Here is a 15,784-nt window from a genome sequence, read left to right as displayed (position 1 = left end):
TTTTCTCCAGAGGAAAACATCACACAGCATTAGGAAAGTTCTCTAAGTGAGATGTTTCCTTATATTCAAGAATGCTCTTCTAAGGAAACTATAAAGTTTAGGAATTCTCTGAAGGTAACGCTGATAACTCGGGTCCTGTTTCGTTGTTTGTAACACGCAACTTGGTAATCGAGAGACGATTTGTAGAACTTAAACCTCTTCATAATGCATTGAATAATTTACATGAACAACTTCTGTTACCTGACTTAACAAGTTATCTGTATCAGGGATGATTTAACACTGATTTATATGTTGGAGATATTGGCCTTCAAGGACAACGTTCATGTTCACGTGAAGCACGTAAATGATATTTCTCACCCTTTCGTATAGTTCCGGCACAGAAATAACCAGAATTCCCCTAGGGGTACACTGAGGATATCTGACGTGAAATGAGAGAGGAACCAAGAACACCCAATTAACGTTGTCCAGTCTTAATTATCCCAGATAAAGATGATGCATGATCTAAATCTGATACAGCAACTGTCCCACACATTGTAAATATAGAAACATATAAAGCGGTCATTTACATGTCTTATATATGTGTGTGAAGGGTTATACCAACCCGGATGTATATCAAGTCAGAAGAACGAAAGAGTTGCTACTTTCTTGCAATAAACAACATACAAAAACAAACAAAGAAAATAGTAATCGGAATAATAATCAAATCAAGAAAGTGCATTTCATATAGATTTGTCACCCTTGCAGGCAAACATTACATTATCCCTTATTGAATTGAGAACAGACTTGGTGTCTCCTTATTGTCTCCTCATTGTATTCTCTCTTACATATTGTCCTCGTTAGTGCTGACGATACAACGCGACCACATGAGTAACAAAAAGTGGGCGGTGTCAAATATAGACAGTCACTACTATACTGACGTAATGATAGATAATATATAATATATCAATATCCAGAAAAACAACATATAGCTTTACCATATAAGGAAGTCAGACTCAGTGTTCCAGTATGTAATCGTATTCTCTTTCTTTGAAGACATCCGTCATCTAAACGCAATGTCACGTTCTCAAAATGAGAACCCCAATGATTTACAACGGAATTATTGAGAAAACCACGTGGGTTTTCCCCGGGTACTCCGGTTTCTCCGGTTTACTATTTTAACCCATTTGTAATCAAAGATGAATATTAAAGACAATTCTCCTATAATCATCATTTATCCAGTGAATTCGCCCATGTATAGTTTTATATGTGTCACAGTGTAGCATACCTTTGAACGATTTTCATTGGAAGAGCCAGTCAGAAATCGATTGTGACGTCATGATATGGACAATGGCATTTCCGTCATCAATGATAGATGGTGCAACACATAGGCTACCCTATTCGTGTTCTGAGTTCGTATGTACCACGTTCACCAAATATTGACACTACATCTTTAACTCAACCATCGTTGTTGTTTATAATAAAGTAACGATATTTTCTCATTTGGATTTGTAAGTTGCTAACATCGTCTAACATAGCAGTTACATGTAGACGATTTCGTGTCAATTTGATGTAGCGAACTATCTCCTAACCTATTTGAGAATTCGCAAATCAGGGTCATAAATACAGAGCATAGAGACTGTATTATCATGAAAGTGTTTACAATATGACAAAATTAACCAAAGAATTCGAGATATCATGGTGTACTCATTACGAGATGTGTTTAGGGGTCCGGAAATCAAACATGCGAATGAATCAATGAGCGTAATTATACCTTTAGTCTGCATGAAGCAAAACTTGACTTTTAAGTCAATAGTATGACTTTAAGACGCCGTGGGAATTCAGACTTTCTATAATGAGAATCTACCCGCTGACATTGTTACAATAAGACAAATACGAGCTAGATAGCTCCGATACCGTGTTCAATAAAGTGGCCGCATCGCTCTAAAGTGGCCTACTCTCTCTGATACCCAAGTTCTACTGTTCGCCATAGTCAGCTGAGCGTTCAGCGATCCGCCAGTCAATCAGAGGATGGAGAGGCAGTACACACGGTGACAGGCTGCAGGTGACCAGAGTAGGATAGTCATACGCTTATCAGGATGTAACCTCTCAACAGTCCGTCACTTTCTCTGGTGAGTTTGGAACCGTGTGTTTAAAACGATTTTGAGCCGAGGGCACAGTGCATACTTTGGCTTTAGGTAACTATATGGTGAAATAGGCTTTATTGGAGGGTCAAAGGCTTACTTTTACTGAGAAAGTTTCGGTGGAGCGCGATACAACCTGTTAGAGGGTAATACCTGGCGCTGTTTGAAGAACATATATATAGCTAACGTATAGTTTAAATATCGAGAGTGCTAATGAAGACATGTGGCCTTTTCTTTATAATCTTGATCTTCGTCATCAATAAGGCAGATTGTATCGGAATTTTCATTTTTTAAATATTTTTACATGCTTTGTCTTCATGATCAGGACTTACATATTCTGTCATACTTTGTCAGAAAACCCAGAGTGGTTACATATTGAAATAAAATTCAGATGGAGAACGTAGAATTTGATATCGGTTAAAATTAACTTGACGATAAGCTCCGCTGCTGCATATAAATAGTATCGATATAAACAACTGTATCTATTTTCCTTCCTTATCTGTGATTGTTAGCGTCAGAGATTTTGTTTCTCTGTCCTTGGGTATTGATAAAGACATCTGTTTCTATCTTATCTCAGTATACATACTTATGAGATTCATGATCGTTTTATCTTAGTGCTTGTTTAAGGATAGAAAATGAATTAGCATAATGTCACGAGCAGATTTCCTCGTGATGTTCAAGGAAATATCGAAATGTTTGCATTTTGTATTCTGGCAGAGTGATCCAACAGATATCTTAAGTTTTCAGTACACACATTGTACTAAGACACACAATATATCTATATAAAGACAATCACTGTGATAAGTATAGGCCGGGGCTGATACACAATGAAACTTCTATCTCATGTTAGTACAGGGCAATAATACTGAAAAACGAGATTTTATAGCTTGTTAATGTAAGATTATATCGAATCCAAGCTAGTTTGTTTGTAACTTTGAATGTTTCAGGTTGTAATAGTCATTGCGGATTGGTAATTCTCGACAGGAGAAGAAAACAAAACGGCATGTGTACTAATCAATAGGATATGGTGTGTATGGTATATCTGGTACGACTAACCAAGTGAAAATACCGCTTCATTAAAACAGTGTGTCCGAATATTGGAATGATACATCGCCAGGAGTAACAGGAAACGTTTCTCCCGTTAAAGGTAAGTAGCTGGCACAAGTGTTGATGTGGGGATCCATAACACAATGGTAAATTTTCAGTAATGGTTGACAATGGTAAGGTACGGTACATGTATTTCATCTTACATCACTAATTGCCGTAGAGGTAGACAAAAATCATCTAGTACGGTAGGAAACCAAAATTCTCAGAAATGTCCCTGCTTTTTATCAACATCACTGCTAACATCACTGACGAGTCACAGAATGGCATAACCTATAATGTCCCTAACATCACTGACGAGTCCTAGAATGACAAAATAGCTGTATGATGTCCCTAACACGACGTATCATAGAAGGACAAAACAGTTGTATGCTGTCCCTAACGTCACAGACCAGTCTTAAAGAGACGAAACAGTGGTATGGTTTTCCTAACGTCACTGAGGAGGTCTAGAATGACAAAATAGCTGTATGATGTCCCTAACATCACTGACAAGTCACAGGATGACAAAACAGTTGTACGATGAAGTTAAAATTAATTTCCGGCTCTGTTGAATCTCTTCCTATTTTATTTGATTGCTAATGTGTGTCTTTTGTTCACCCTATAATGCTCTAGTATGTTTTTGTGTCAGTGACATGGATTTCTGGACACTCGAACCTTTTTAAACCTATATATTTGAAATAGATAGGTTTAACACCGGTTAATCAACACCAATTTACCGGTCAATTAACACCAACGAACATTAATGAAAATGTTAATTAATTCCACAAATTCGTACGTATACTTTATACAATTATTCTTCATCTTGGTTTCCTAGTGTATGAGAGTGTCAGAAATATCAGGAAAATATATCCACTTTACCAATTCTGCGAGTCCTTCCCGTAAACCCTGATATAAACATATCTGAAGAATTGAATCCTCTATCTATGATTGGCTAAACTCCACAGGAATGACCAAATGTAAAAAAAGAAAAGAAAAAAAGAAAAAAGACTCAGCTAGGTTAGGCAATGTAAATCTTTAACATTTTCAAGGTTTGGGAAAGGAAATAAGATATGCGAAAACGCATGTCTAAACACTCTGCTAGGGAATCTAATGCATTTGATTTGTACCTACTACAGCTACATAAAATGCATTGTAATAAAATAAGGACTATTTACCGTTACCTTTACTGAGATATATAAAACACACTTGTGTTGTAGTAAACGGATCCTGTCACCGGGGTACCTACTACAGCTCCGTGTCTCTCTTAGTTCTCATCATTATACCCCAAACTGGCTTCGTCAGGCTTTAAAACCTATTACCCTGTCTACAATAGCCGGGTCACAGGTCCCAGGTAACGACACTAATTACGGGTCCTATACAATAGCCGGGTCACAGGTCCCAGGTAACTACACTCATTACGGGTACTATACAATAGCCGGGTCTCCTGTCCCAGGTAACTACACTAATTACGGGTACTATACAATAGCCGGGTCTCCTGTCCCAGGTAACTACACTAATTACGGGTACTATACAATAGCCGGGTCTCATGTCCCACGTAACGACACTAATTACGGGTACTATACAATAGCCGGGTCACAGGTCCCAGGTAACTACACTAATTACGGGTACTATACAATAGCCGGGTCTCCTGTTCCACGTAACGACACTAATTACGGATGGATTGGAGGTAATATTCAGCTAATGGATGTTATCAGACGACAGTCTCCATCATGTCCCTATTTCTATATAAGGACATCCACGAGGACATGTTCCATACATGTTGTGGCTTTGTTCGATTAGTTAAGTAGTAATTCAATATGTATTTACTAACTTGTGGGTCTGCCGTGTCAGTCTGTATTCCTTTGATTAGAAGCTTATGACAATCATAAAACCATTGGGTAATTTGTTTACCTTGATGTTCTGAGTAAATACGTCCATTACTGTAAATATCAGACTCTGGTTTTATCTGTGATAGTTTTTATCACATATAACGAGATTTGTGTACTAGAAACAGTGGTGTTATATGCCAAGTTTATGTTATTATTGATTTGGAAGGATTCAATCATGTTATTACGATCAGTTTACAACAGCAAATTCCGGGGGAAAAAACTTTTTATGAAAATCAATGGTGAGCATCCCAAGCAGCCAATTTTCTATCCTTAAAAAGCAGAAATTTGCAATCCAGAAATCCAAAAATATACAACATGGTTTAAAATGGCGTAGTCTAAATATGAAGTTGAATAAATATACCTACATAGCAACCCATGTGTAGAAATTCTTTCTTTTTAGCATTAATATAGAACAACAGTAAATTTCCTCAAAATAGTAAACATGAGTTTGTGTAACGTCATCGCTCAATCGTTTATCTTGTTTGGTCCAAATTTATTGATGAACATTTTATATTTTTCTTATTGTATAATATCATCTCCAGGAAACACATTCAATGATCATGCTGGAAGAGAATTCAAGTCTAAGAAACATATCAAAATGGCCAAAATTTACAAAAACCAAGGAACGACATCATTATTCACGAAAAACAGTCAAACGTGCGACTTGCTTGGTATACATGCGCGCACTGTTAAAATGTTCTTTTGTAAACCTTAACTGAAATATAAATGTTAACAAAACGACACCCTAAAATCTGAGATATATGTATAAATGTTAACAAAACGACACCCTAAAATCTGAGATATATGTATAAATGTTAACAAAACGACACCCTAAAATCTGAGATATATGTATAAATGTTAACAAAACGACACCCTAAAATCTGAGATATATGTATAAACGTTAACAAAACGACACCCTAAAATCTGAGATATATGTATAAACGTTCACAAAACGACACCCTAAAATCTGAGATATATGTATAAATGTTAACAAAACGACACCCTAAAATCTGAGATATATGTATAAATGTTAACAAAACGACATTCTAAAATCTGAGATATATGTATAAATGTTAACAAAACGACATACTAAAATCTGAGATATATGTATAAATGTTAACAAAACGACATTCTAAAATCTGAGATATATGTATAAATGTTAACAAAACGACATTCTAAAATCTGAGATATATGTATAAATGTTAACAAAACGACACCCTAAAATCTGTCTAAAACATCATACATAAAGTGATATGATGCGGCCCGTGTACTGTTAACCTTCTGTTGTAAAGAAGGTCTACCAACAAGACGATGTGTTTAAAGTTGATAATTCGTTTTAAATGTCCGACGAAGCTTAAAAATGAATTGTAGCAATGAAATGTGGCAATAAAGAGTAAAATATGGCGTTCAAAGTCAATGACAAGAGTTATAAAGGGATTTTGAAGTTTATCCAAAATACATTTGTATAACAAGATGATGGTCAGTACAGGGTGTGTGTTATATAACCGATTGCTTATCATTGGTTTGTGTGAAAAGATGTTAAAACTGGAAAGCACGGTTACATTAAAAGAGATCTGCGTTTGATCAATACTTATTGCCATATAAATAATGAATTCAAACTGAATCCATACGGTACCACAAAACATCATTATTAGATACTTTCACTATTTATTTGGTTGGAACAGTGTTTGGTACATGGAATAATTTGTTTTGATTTCGTGGGTTACACTGTTATTAAGTATGTGGGCCAAACATATTGTTATTGTTCATTAAATATAACAATGGAATTAAATTTTGCACTCTCCGAGATCTTGTGAGCAGCCCAAACACGAGAGATTCGCCTTATACAAAGATTTCGCCAGGCGACATATTCAACGTGACCCGTCTACAGGGACTTTCGTCAGCTGATAAGTTCTTCTGAAAACATGTTAAAAGATTCACTATTTATAAACTTTTAGAAACAGGATTATTTATAACTAGAACACCGAAAGTCTACTGATATACTCCTGTATTACAATACAAAGATCATATCAGCAATGCGAGTTTTACGAAAAAGTTACAGATAAAAGAATTAAATGAAGTATCGAAATGAATTGTACAATAGAAATGAAATAAAGTGTGGAATAGAAATGAAATGAACTGTAAAAATGAAGTGTAGAAATGAAGTGTAGAAGAGAAATGAAATGAAATGTAAAAATGAAGCGTAGAAAAGAAATGAAATGAAGTGTAGAAATTAAGTGTAGAATAGAAATGAAATGAAATGCAATGTAGGGTAGAAATGAAGAATTGAAACGAAGGGTAGAAACGAAGAATTGAAACGAAGGGTAGAAATGAAGTGTTGAAACGAAATTAAATGAAGTATATGGCATTCAAGGACAGAGACGATAGAAGCCATTCAAAGCTGATTTGTGATGTAGGTGATGAAAACAATGGCCAGTAAAGTGTATGTCTTATATCTACTGATTCATTGCTTTTGTAAACCGGGAAAACAGTTAAAACGGAAAACAAAGTTACACTGAAATAGATCAGCGTATAAAAGAAAACACATGTTAAAATACAAATAATGTATGATAGTGTTATATATAAACTGAATCAATACGAGAACACATGTTAAAATACAAATAATGTATGATAGTGTTATATATAAACTGAATCAATACGAGAACACATGTTAAAATACAAATAATGTATGATAGTGTTATATATAAACTGAATCAATACATAGGAAAACACAAAACATCATTATTTGATATTTGATGTATATTACTGACAATTTAAGAGAAATGTAATATTCCTTTTTAACTAGCGAATAAACACCAACTTGTACTGTTATTGAGTATGCGCGCCAAACATATTTAATTGTTCATTATATATAACAATGTGATTATTATGTTTGCATTCTCTGAGATCATTTGAGCTGCCCAAACAAGAGAGATTCCCTTTATACAGAAACTTCGCCAAGGTGATATATTCAACGTGATCCGTCTGCAGGGACTTTACCTAGCTGTTAAGTTCTTACTAAAACATATGGGGAAATGATTCACTATTTATAAACAGGATTATTTACAACTAGAACACCGGAAGTCTGCTGAAATACCCCCTTATTACAATACATTGATGATGACAGCAATGCAAGTTTTGCATATCAGTAATCAGAGAAAAGGAAGGACTGTTTAGCAAAATAGTGGAGTTTATTTCTACACAATGGAATTAGTAAGAATCTCAGTGATATATTGGGTTATTTCCTTACATAAGTACATGTAGTAAGAATGTCAGTGATATATTGGGTTATTTCCTTACATAAGTACATGTAGTAAGAATGTCAGTGATATATTGGGTTATTTCCTTACATAACGATACGTTTTTTGTCAGCTATTACAGTGAGTATGGTAGTAGTTAAACTGAAATGCTGTTAAACTGATCGAGTAGAAAACCAGCGATCAATACCCGACACCACTGCAAATTAAGATCAGCTCGTTATGTCATGGCAGTTATATATCAAACTATTACCACCCAGAGTATCTGGATACTCTATCAATTGATAAAGAGAGAAAGTTGTGTAAAAAGGCAACAGTTTAAGAGATTTTATCAGGCGACTGTTTAAGACATTTTATCAGACGACTGTTTAAGATGCTTTGTCAGAAAACTGTTTAAGATAATTTATAAAACGACTGTTTAAGATAATTTGTCAGACAACTGTTTTCAATATTTCATTAGACGACTGTTTTCGATATTGAATCAGACGACTGTTAAAGAGATTTTAAAAAACGACTGTTTAAGATATTTTAGAAAACGTCTTTATATATTTGATCAGACGGCTGTTTCAGATAATTGATCAGACGATTGATTCTGTCACATAATCAGAAACTTTAAAATTAAATTTCTGGTTTATAATTTTGACATAGAGAATATACCTGCCCTGTTACTCAAAACACTGGAATGACATACCACTGTAGCAGATAATGGAGGGCAATCAAAGGGGTCATGTGCCGTACATCAACTAACAATTTATTGAGTCTATCTAAAAGTTAATTGAATTAATGCGAGCGTATGAAATAGTGGATAATTCCAAAGAGTCAATTACCCCTTTCATTTATTGCTAAGAATGAATGGTCTTTTAGGTTACTGGCTAGGGTCTTAAATGTCCATGCTTTGTTTTCAAAGCTTTCTTTAAATTTATATAATATTTAAATGCGTTTTTGTCCTTTTATGAGACTGATGACCAATTTCTCTCCTTGGTTACTGTGTCACTGGAGCCGATAGACAAACACTATGAGTACAAGTGTAAGCAGGTGATGTGCCTAGCGAGCAGACAGAAATCTTGTCAGCGGAGTTCTCAATCGCGGGCGGGAAAAAGAGTGATACACATTCTCTGGTGAGCGAACCTCCATAGAAAATTGATCAGGCAGATTAAAAGTCGCTATCACTGTGTGTCATCTCGAAATGGAGGTCATGGATACATGTCGTCCATTATGGGGGGGCTATCCAGTGCAACCGATGATCGGAATCAAAAACTAGCCGGTTATTTATATTATTCTTCTTTTGAAATTGGTTTCAAATCTGCGTAGTCAGGTAAAGACTAAAAATCTGTCTACAAATCTCATTATACAATCAATCAACCTTGGGAACTTGGCTAACTGCATTGCAGACAACCCAATAGCTCAAATATTTGTTTAGTGAAACAGTTATTCGGGAAACTGTGTCCAAGCTCCCATAACAATGTATCCACGTCTTTGACAATAAGGACTAACTGACACCAAATCAGATGTTCAGAAATCAGCATATAAGATGCGCTCAGAGTGAATAGATACATGTAATATACTTATCGGTATATTTCATTAACAGTGGATATCACTGTCGAGTCTACAAAAACATCACAATATCATTTTCTTCTTCTTTGCTCCTTTAGCAAATACCGAAACATGCTTGAGAACAACAGAAAAAACAAATGATAGAATTGAACCGTAATTCTTACTCCAAATCGACAAACCGAGGACAAAACACAGACATAAATAAAAAAAAAAACAAAAAAAACGTCCGTCCAAAATCATCAGGAGAATAAGACCAGGTGTTCGAAAATAACAACATTATGTCGACCATGGCACTGCCAATAGTCTCATTTAACCGGAATCACGATCACTCGAAATCAGGAGTCATTCGTTTTTTAGTCATAAGTCGACATCAGTTAGAGAACTTGTGATAATGGGACCTAAACTGGTCCTTTCTACTTCCTGTGGCTATTTAAATAGTCTCTTTCTTCTTCCTGTTCCTGTTAAACTGGTCCCTTTCTACTTCCTGTTTCTGTTAAACTGGTCCCTTTCTTCTTCCTGTTTCTGTTTAACTGGTGCCTTTTTACTTCCTGTTCCTGTTAAACTGGTCCCTTTCTACTTCCTGTTTATATTTAATTTGTCACTTTCTACTTCCTGTTTATATTTAATTTGTCACTGTCTACTTCCTGTTTCTGTCTAACTAACCCCTTTCTACTTCCTGTTTCTGTCTAACTGGCCCCTTTCTACTTCATGTTTCTATTCCATTTGTCCCTTTCTACTTCATGTTTCTGTTTAAATGCCCCCTTTCTACTTCCTGTTGATATATTATTTGTCACTTTCTACTTCCTGTTTCTGTCATACTGACCCCTTTCTACTTCCTGTTTCTGTCTAACTGGCCCCTTTCTACTTCATGTTTCTATTCAATTTGTCCCTTTCTACTTCCTGTTTCTGTTTAAATGCCCCCTTTCTACTTCCTGTTGATATGACCCATATGCAAACCCTACTCTTCAAAACGTTGGTAGTATTGATACATTTATTATTCACACTTCCATAATGCTGTGTTCATCTAAATGTTTATCATTGTTGTTGATCATCTGCGAGTACCTTTATTTATTCATGGGAGTTATACTGGCCTTGAGCCTCTCTCAGATGTTCGTACCCGGATGTTTAATGGTGCATGACGTCAGAAGACGAGCACAATCCTCATGGTCGCAGCATGGTACATGTAGCTGTGACATGAATGATCTATTGTATAACATAACATCCCCTTTTGTGTTTTAACTGGTTTATATAGAGGCTATTGTTTACTGAAATGAGTGATAAAATCTGAATCAATGAATTGTTTGTACAGAGATGTAAATGGATTGATAATCTAGAAGAAAAAAAAAAGTGAAGTGTCTATATTTGGAAATGTACTTTATGACCATTGGTTGTTCTTGAAATCTTGCTTGCTTAAGTAACATCATTTAAAGAGTGAACATTTAATGATGTATGTAGTCAATGTCCATGAAATACTGAAAACGAGGGTGGAAATATCGACAGGTGCCAAAATTAAATTCATGAATTTGTACAGTGAACATTGTAGGGAAGGATAGCGTTATCCAAATGAATGGTTCCCACCTCCTTTGTTGACTGCACTTGAGGATTTGTTATACTGAATTATTTTTTCCTACAACAAACAGATCAATAATCTCGATAAACGAACTATAAGCCGTTTCACCTGTCCAGAATACAAAAGACAGTGGCATGTCAATTTCCATTTCACATATAAAATATGAAAATAATCCAATGTCTGTATTTTATCTGGTCTTGCATACCAGCACGCCTTCATTCTCCAAATATCTATGACATGTAAATTAATATATTTCATCTTAACCTGTTGTAAACATGAATAATTTTGTAAATATTACTTTGTTAACGACACATTTGAGTCAGAGCGATTCTTTTTAAACACTCACACATCTGAGTAGTGGCCAAAACTGAAAGTTCTTGGACATATGACCAGATGATAAAACTGCCAGCCAAACAATGATACCTGAAGTATGTGACTGCGTATATCAAGGTTTCAGTGAATAATCTTAATTGCGAACTCTCGCGGATTCCGCGGCTTCAACGAGATGACAGACACTAGAGCGTTAATTTAGGAGGGTCGATTCGAAAATAGGAATTATTACAAAAACAACCGGGAAATCTCATATTAAATTATGTGGCATTGCACAATCCACTTAAAGTCGGCTCCCACATTGTGACGAAGTATCGGACAGAACAACCAATTCAGCAACCATTGCGATAGACTATCATTTAAAGTTACTTATTAACTAGACCATTGAGGATTTCGTTGTCCACGCCATATGGTTGGCCGTTGTTATTTGGACTTTCGAACACAATAAATAGATCGTCTAAAGGGCATTCATTACAACGGTTATAATCAAACACGCTATTTAAAGACCTCTTTAGGCTCGGAATACAGAACGGGAAACAATCAACAAAAATAACCCTGCTCCAAGATCAAGTTTCTATTTCGGTTTTTCAAGGAAATTGCTTAACAGAAACTGATGAGCTAGAGGGTTGAAAATCGACTTTCAAATTCCGCGATTTTAATTGTAAATTACAATTACAATTTTTTTTCAGTTAGTTGTTGTTTTCAGTAAAAATTTCCAATGTGTAATTTAGTTGAGAAACATATTTTTGTCGACTTTTCAAAGTCAGCTGCAACAACGAACTACCGAAACAGTGTTACAAGATCACACATTCTCAGATTTATACAAATCACTATAGAGTTTGGTGACAGAAAAAAAAAATCTGTGGTTGCCATACGAAAGATGTCGAATAAGTAATTTGAGATATTTCATTAAGCATTGATGATCCTAAAAACCAGTGAGTAGAAATCTAAAGCTGAGTTATCGCTATAAAACATTAAAGAATACCGACATCAGGACAAAACCGTAACTCTGACTCAAAACTGATAATTGTATAGAGACCCTTTAAAAAGTACAAGGAGAATAGAACCACATGTTCCGGGATGGTAAGCGTCTTCTCCTTACCGCCGACAAAATCAATGTAAGGCAGTTACTGGCCCCCAAACATGCCTTCATTTCCCTCTTATACATCATTCCATGCCCGCAAAAATGAGAGGCTACAGCAGGTTGGCAGTACCAACACAGTTCTTTACCTGCGCAACACCGATCGATCCTTTGGAAACATTGGCACGTGTTCGTGCCTCATATTTATTCATGAACTAAATCCGGTAATCTGATAGGTTCCGTAGAAATTGGCTACGGAAAATCTGACCAATCAGAAACGTCGTTTTATATGTTCTTTGGTGCGTATGGCAATATGTCAGGACCCAAACAATGCCGACATACGGGCGCCACCAACTCGGTATACCGATTCTATTTTCCAGAAGAAGAAAAGCTTCATCAATAAGAAGCATTTTGATTGGTTGATATAAATATTCATGTCAAATCGAAGGTTTTCAAGGCAGTGCCCCCACGGGTCAAAATGGAATGTAGAGAAGACTCCATGTTGGCCGATGATGAATGGCCACGACCAACCGACTTTCTTCAGGCAGGTAATTACTGCCTGTGACTTAGGCCCAATAAGTGCTCTTGCTGTTGTTCTGCATGGACATCTGCAGGCAAACTCGCGAGACTTACCCGGAACAGGTTTTGGGCATGTTCAAAAATTGGCGCCAGCATATTAGACTTCCATGCGCACCTGCAGCCAAGTCAGAGCGAGATTCTTGCTCCAGTTAGCAAACATTGTTCCATGCAAAAAGCATGTACGCCCTGCTCGGAACGTTGTGATGGGGCCCTAAAGAAGTAATTTACTATTTACTTATAAAGAATGCTTAACGCGTTCTTTGTTTTTCTCGAGAGGCCTAATTACGGGCATTAATTGAGAACATGGCGTAAGATTTAAGTATTTGTGTATAGGCTGAAACACGCCACGGAAGACTACAGGTGTGAGATCGACGGGCGTAGTTGACATAACGGTAATTGGAGTCTGTATTTACGGCCACGATGTGGCTGGCATTTTTATAATCGCTACGAGAAAGGCCCGCTGGGTATACAATAGACTAGCAATGAGAGCAGATATTCTCCCTGAAAACTAATTATTAAAAAATGGAGTGTTTCTCTAGACACTTGTACGAAGATTGAGCCTTATTTCAATATTCATTGTTTCGTAAAGTAATTGATCTGTCGATTTTAGAAATAATAACTTGCATCTGACTACAACCCATTAAATTGTTTACATTTCCCCTTCAAGGAGTTGCCTCATTAAGACTTGAAAGCTAGCAGTAATACCGATGGAACTGTGTGGCTTTCCCTGTTACCAGCCACTAAATAAATGCGTGTTATAAACGATTATGACTTAAAATAGGTTTTGTAAAAGTCAATTAAATATTTCATTAAAAAATTCTATCTTTATTCTATCAAATCCTGGGAATTACGGTTTTCCTTCCCGTGTTTTGGATTACATTACCAGTTTGTTTTGTTAAAGTGATTGTGCAATACCTTATTGCATGTAAAAGCAGAAAAACAGTGTAAATGTTCCGGCGGTAGTACTGGATGGCCGATAAATATATCGTTACACGTGTTAACAGTCTCAAAGTAATTTAACCTTTCTTTCATTTTCTTTTTGCATTTTTCCAACAATGTTTCTACATTATCCGGATATGAATCTTTAAAATAACACATTGACTTAGAATATGTCCCCTGTGCGGAATGTTGATGTTAATTTAGAATATGTGCACAGTACAGAATGTTCACAACCACTAGTCAGACAACCCATCACGCCGTGTAACCTTCACAACCACTAGCCAGAGAACCCACCACGCCGTGTAACCATCACAACCACTAGTCAGACAACCCATCACGCCGTGTAACCTTCACAACCACTAGTCAGACAACCCATCACGCCGTGTTACCTTCACAACCATTGGTCAGACAACCCACCACGCCGTGTTACCTTCACAACCACTAGTCAAACAACCCATCACGTCGTGTAACCTTCACAACCACTAGTCAGACAACCCATCACGTCGTGTAACCTTCACAACCACTAGTCAGACAACCCATCACGCCGTGTAACCTTCACAACCACTAGTCAGACAGCCCATCACGCCGTGTTACCTTCACAACCACTAGTCAGACAACCCATCACGCCGTGTAACCTTCACAACCACTAGTCAGACAACCCATCACGCCGTGTTACCTTCACAACCATTGGTCAGACAACCCACCACGCCGTGTTACCTTCACAAACACTAGTCAAACAACCCATCACGTCGTGTAACCTTCACAACCATTGGTCAGACAACCCACCACGCCGTGTTACCTTCACAAACACTAGTCAAACAACCCATCACGTCGTGTAACCTTCACAACCACTAGTCAGACAACCCATCACGCCGTGTAACCGTCACAACACTAGTCAGACAACCCATCACGCCGTGTAACCTTCACAACCACTAGTCAGACAACCCACCACGCCGTGTAACCTTCACAACCACTAGTCAGACAACCCATCACGCCGTGTAACCTTCACAACCACTAGTCAGACAACCCATCACGCCGTGTAACCTTCACAACCACTAGTCAGACAACCCACCACGCCGTGTTACCTTCACAACCACTAGTCAGACAACCCACCACGTCGTGTAACCTTCACAAACACTAGTCAGACAACCCACCACGTCGTGTAACCTTCACAACCACTAGTCAGACAACCCATCACGCCGTGTAACCTTCACAACCACTAGTCAGACAACCAAACACGCCGTGTTAACTTCATAACCACTGGTCAGACAACCAAACACGCCGTGTTACCTTAACAACCACTGACCGGTGTAAGTATCTATTTTATATACCACGTAACATTGATTAATTACATTTGGTTATATCAAAATTGATCTTCATCA

The 15,784-nt window shown here is 36.8% G+C and overlaps 1 protein-coding gene across 1 annotated transcript in view; it reads left to right on the top strand.

Moving 5' to 3' along the window:
- The first annotated feature begins 1,995 nt into the window (after nt 1–1,995).
- Nucleotides 1,996–15,784, top strand: part of LOC117345324 (cationic amino acid transporter 2-like) — a 60,820-nt gene continuing 47,031 nt past the window's right edge. The window contains exons 1-2 of the mRNA XM_033908391.1: nt 1,996–2,108; nt 3,068–3,267. The gene's annotated coding sequence lies outside the window, so the exon portion shown is untranslated. The remainder of the gene's footprint in view (nt 2,109–3,067; nt 3,268–15,784) is intronic.

Source organism: Pecten maximus, chromosome 16 (assembly GCF_902652985.1).
Source record: "Pecten maximus chromosome 16, xPecMax1.1, whole genome shotgun sequence".
Lineage (NCBI taxonomy): Eukaryota > Metazoa > Mollusca > Bivalvia > Pectinida > Pectinidae > Pecten > Pecten maximus.
This window is presented reverse-complemented; position numbering and strand designations above follow the sequence as displayed.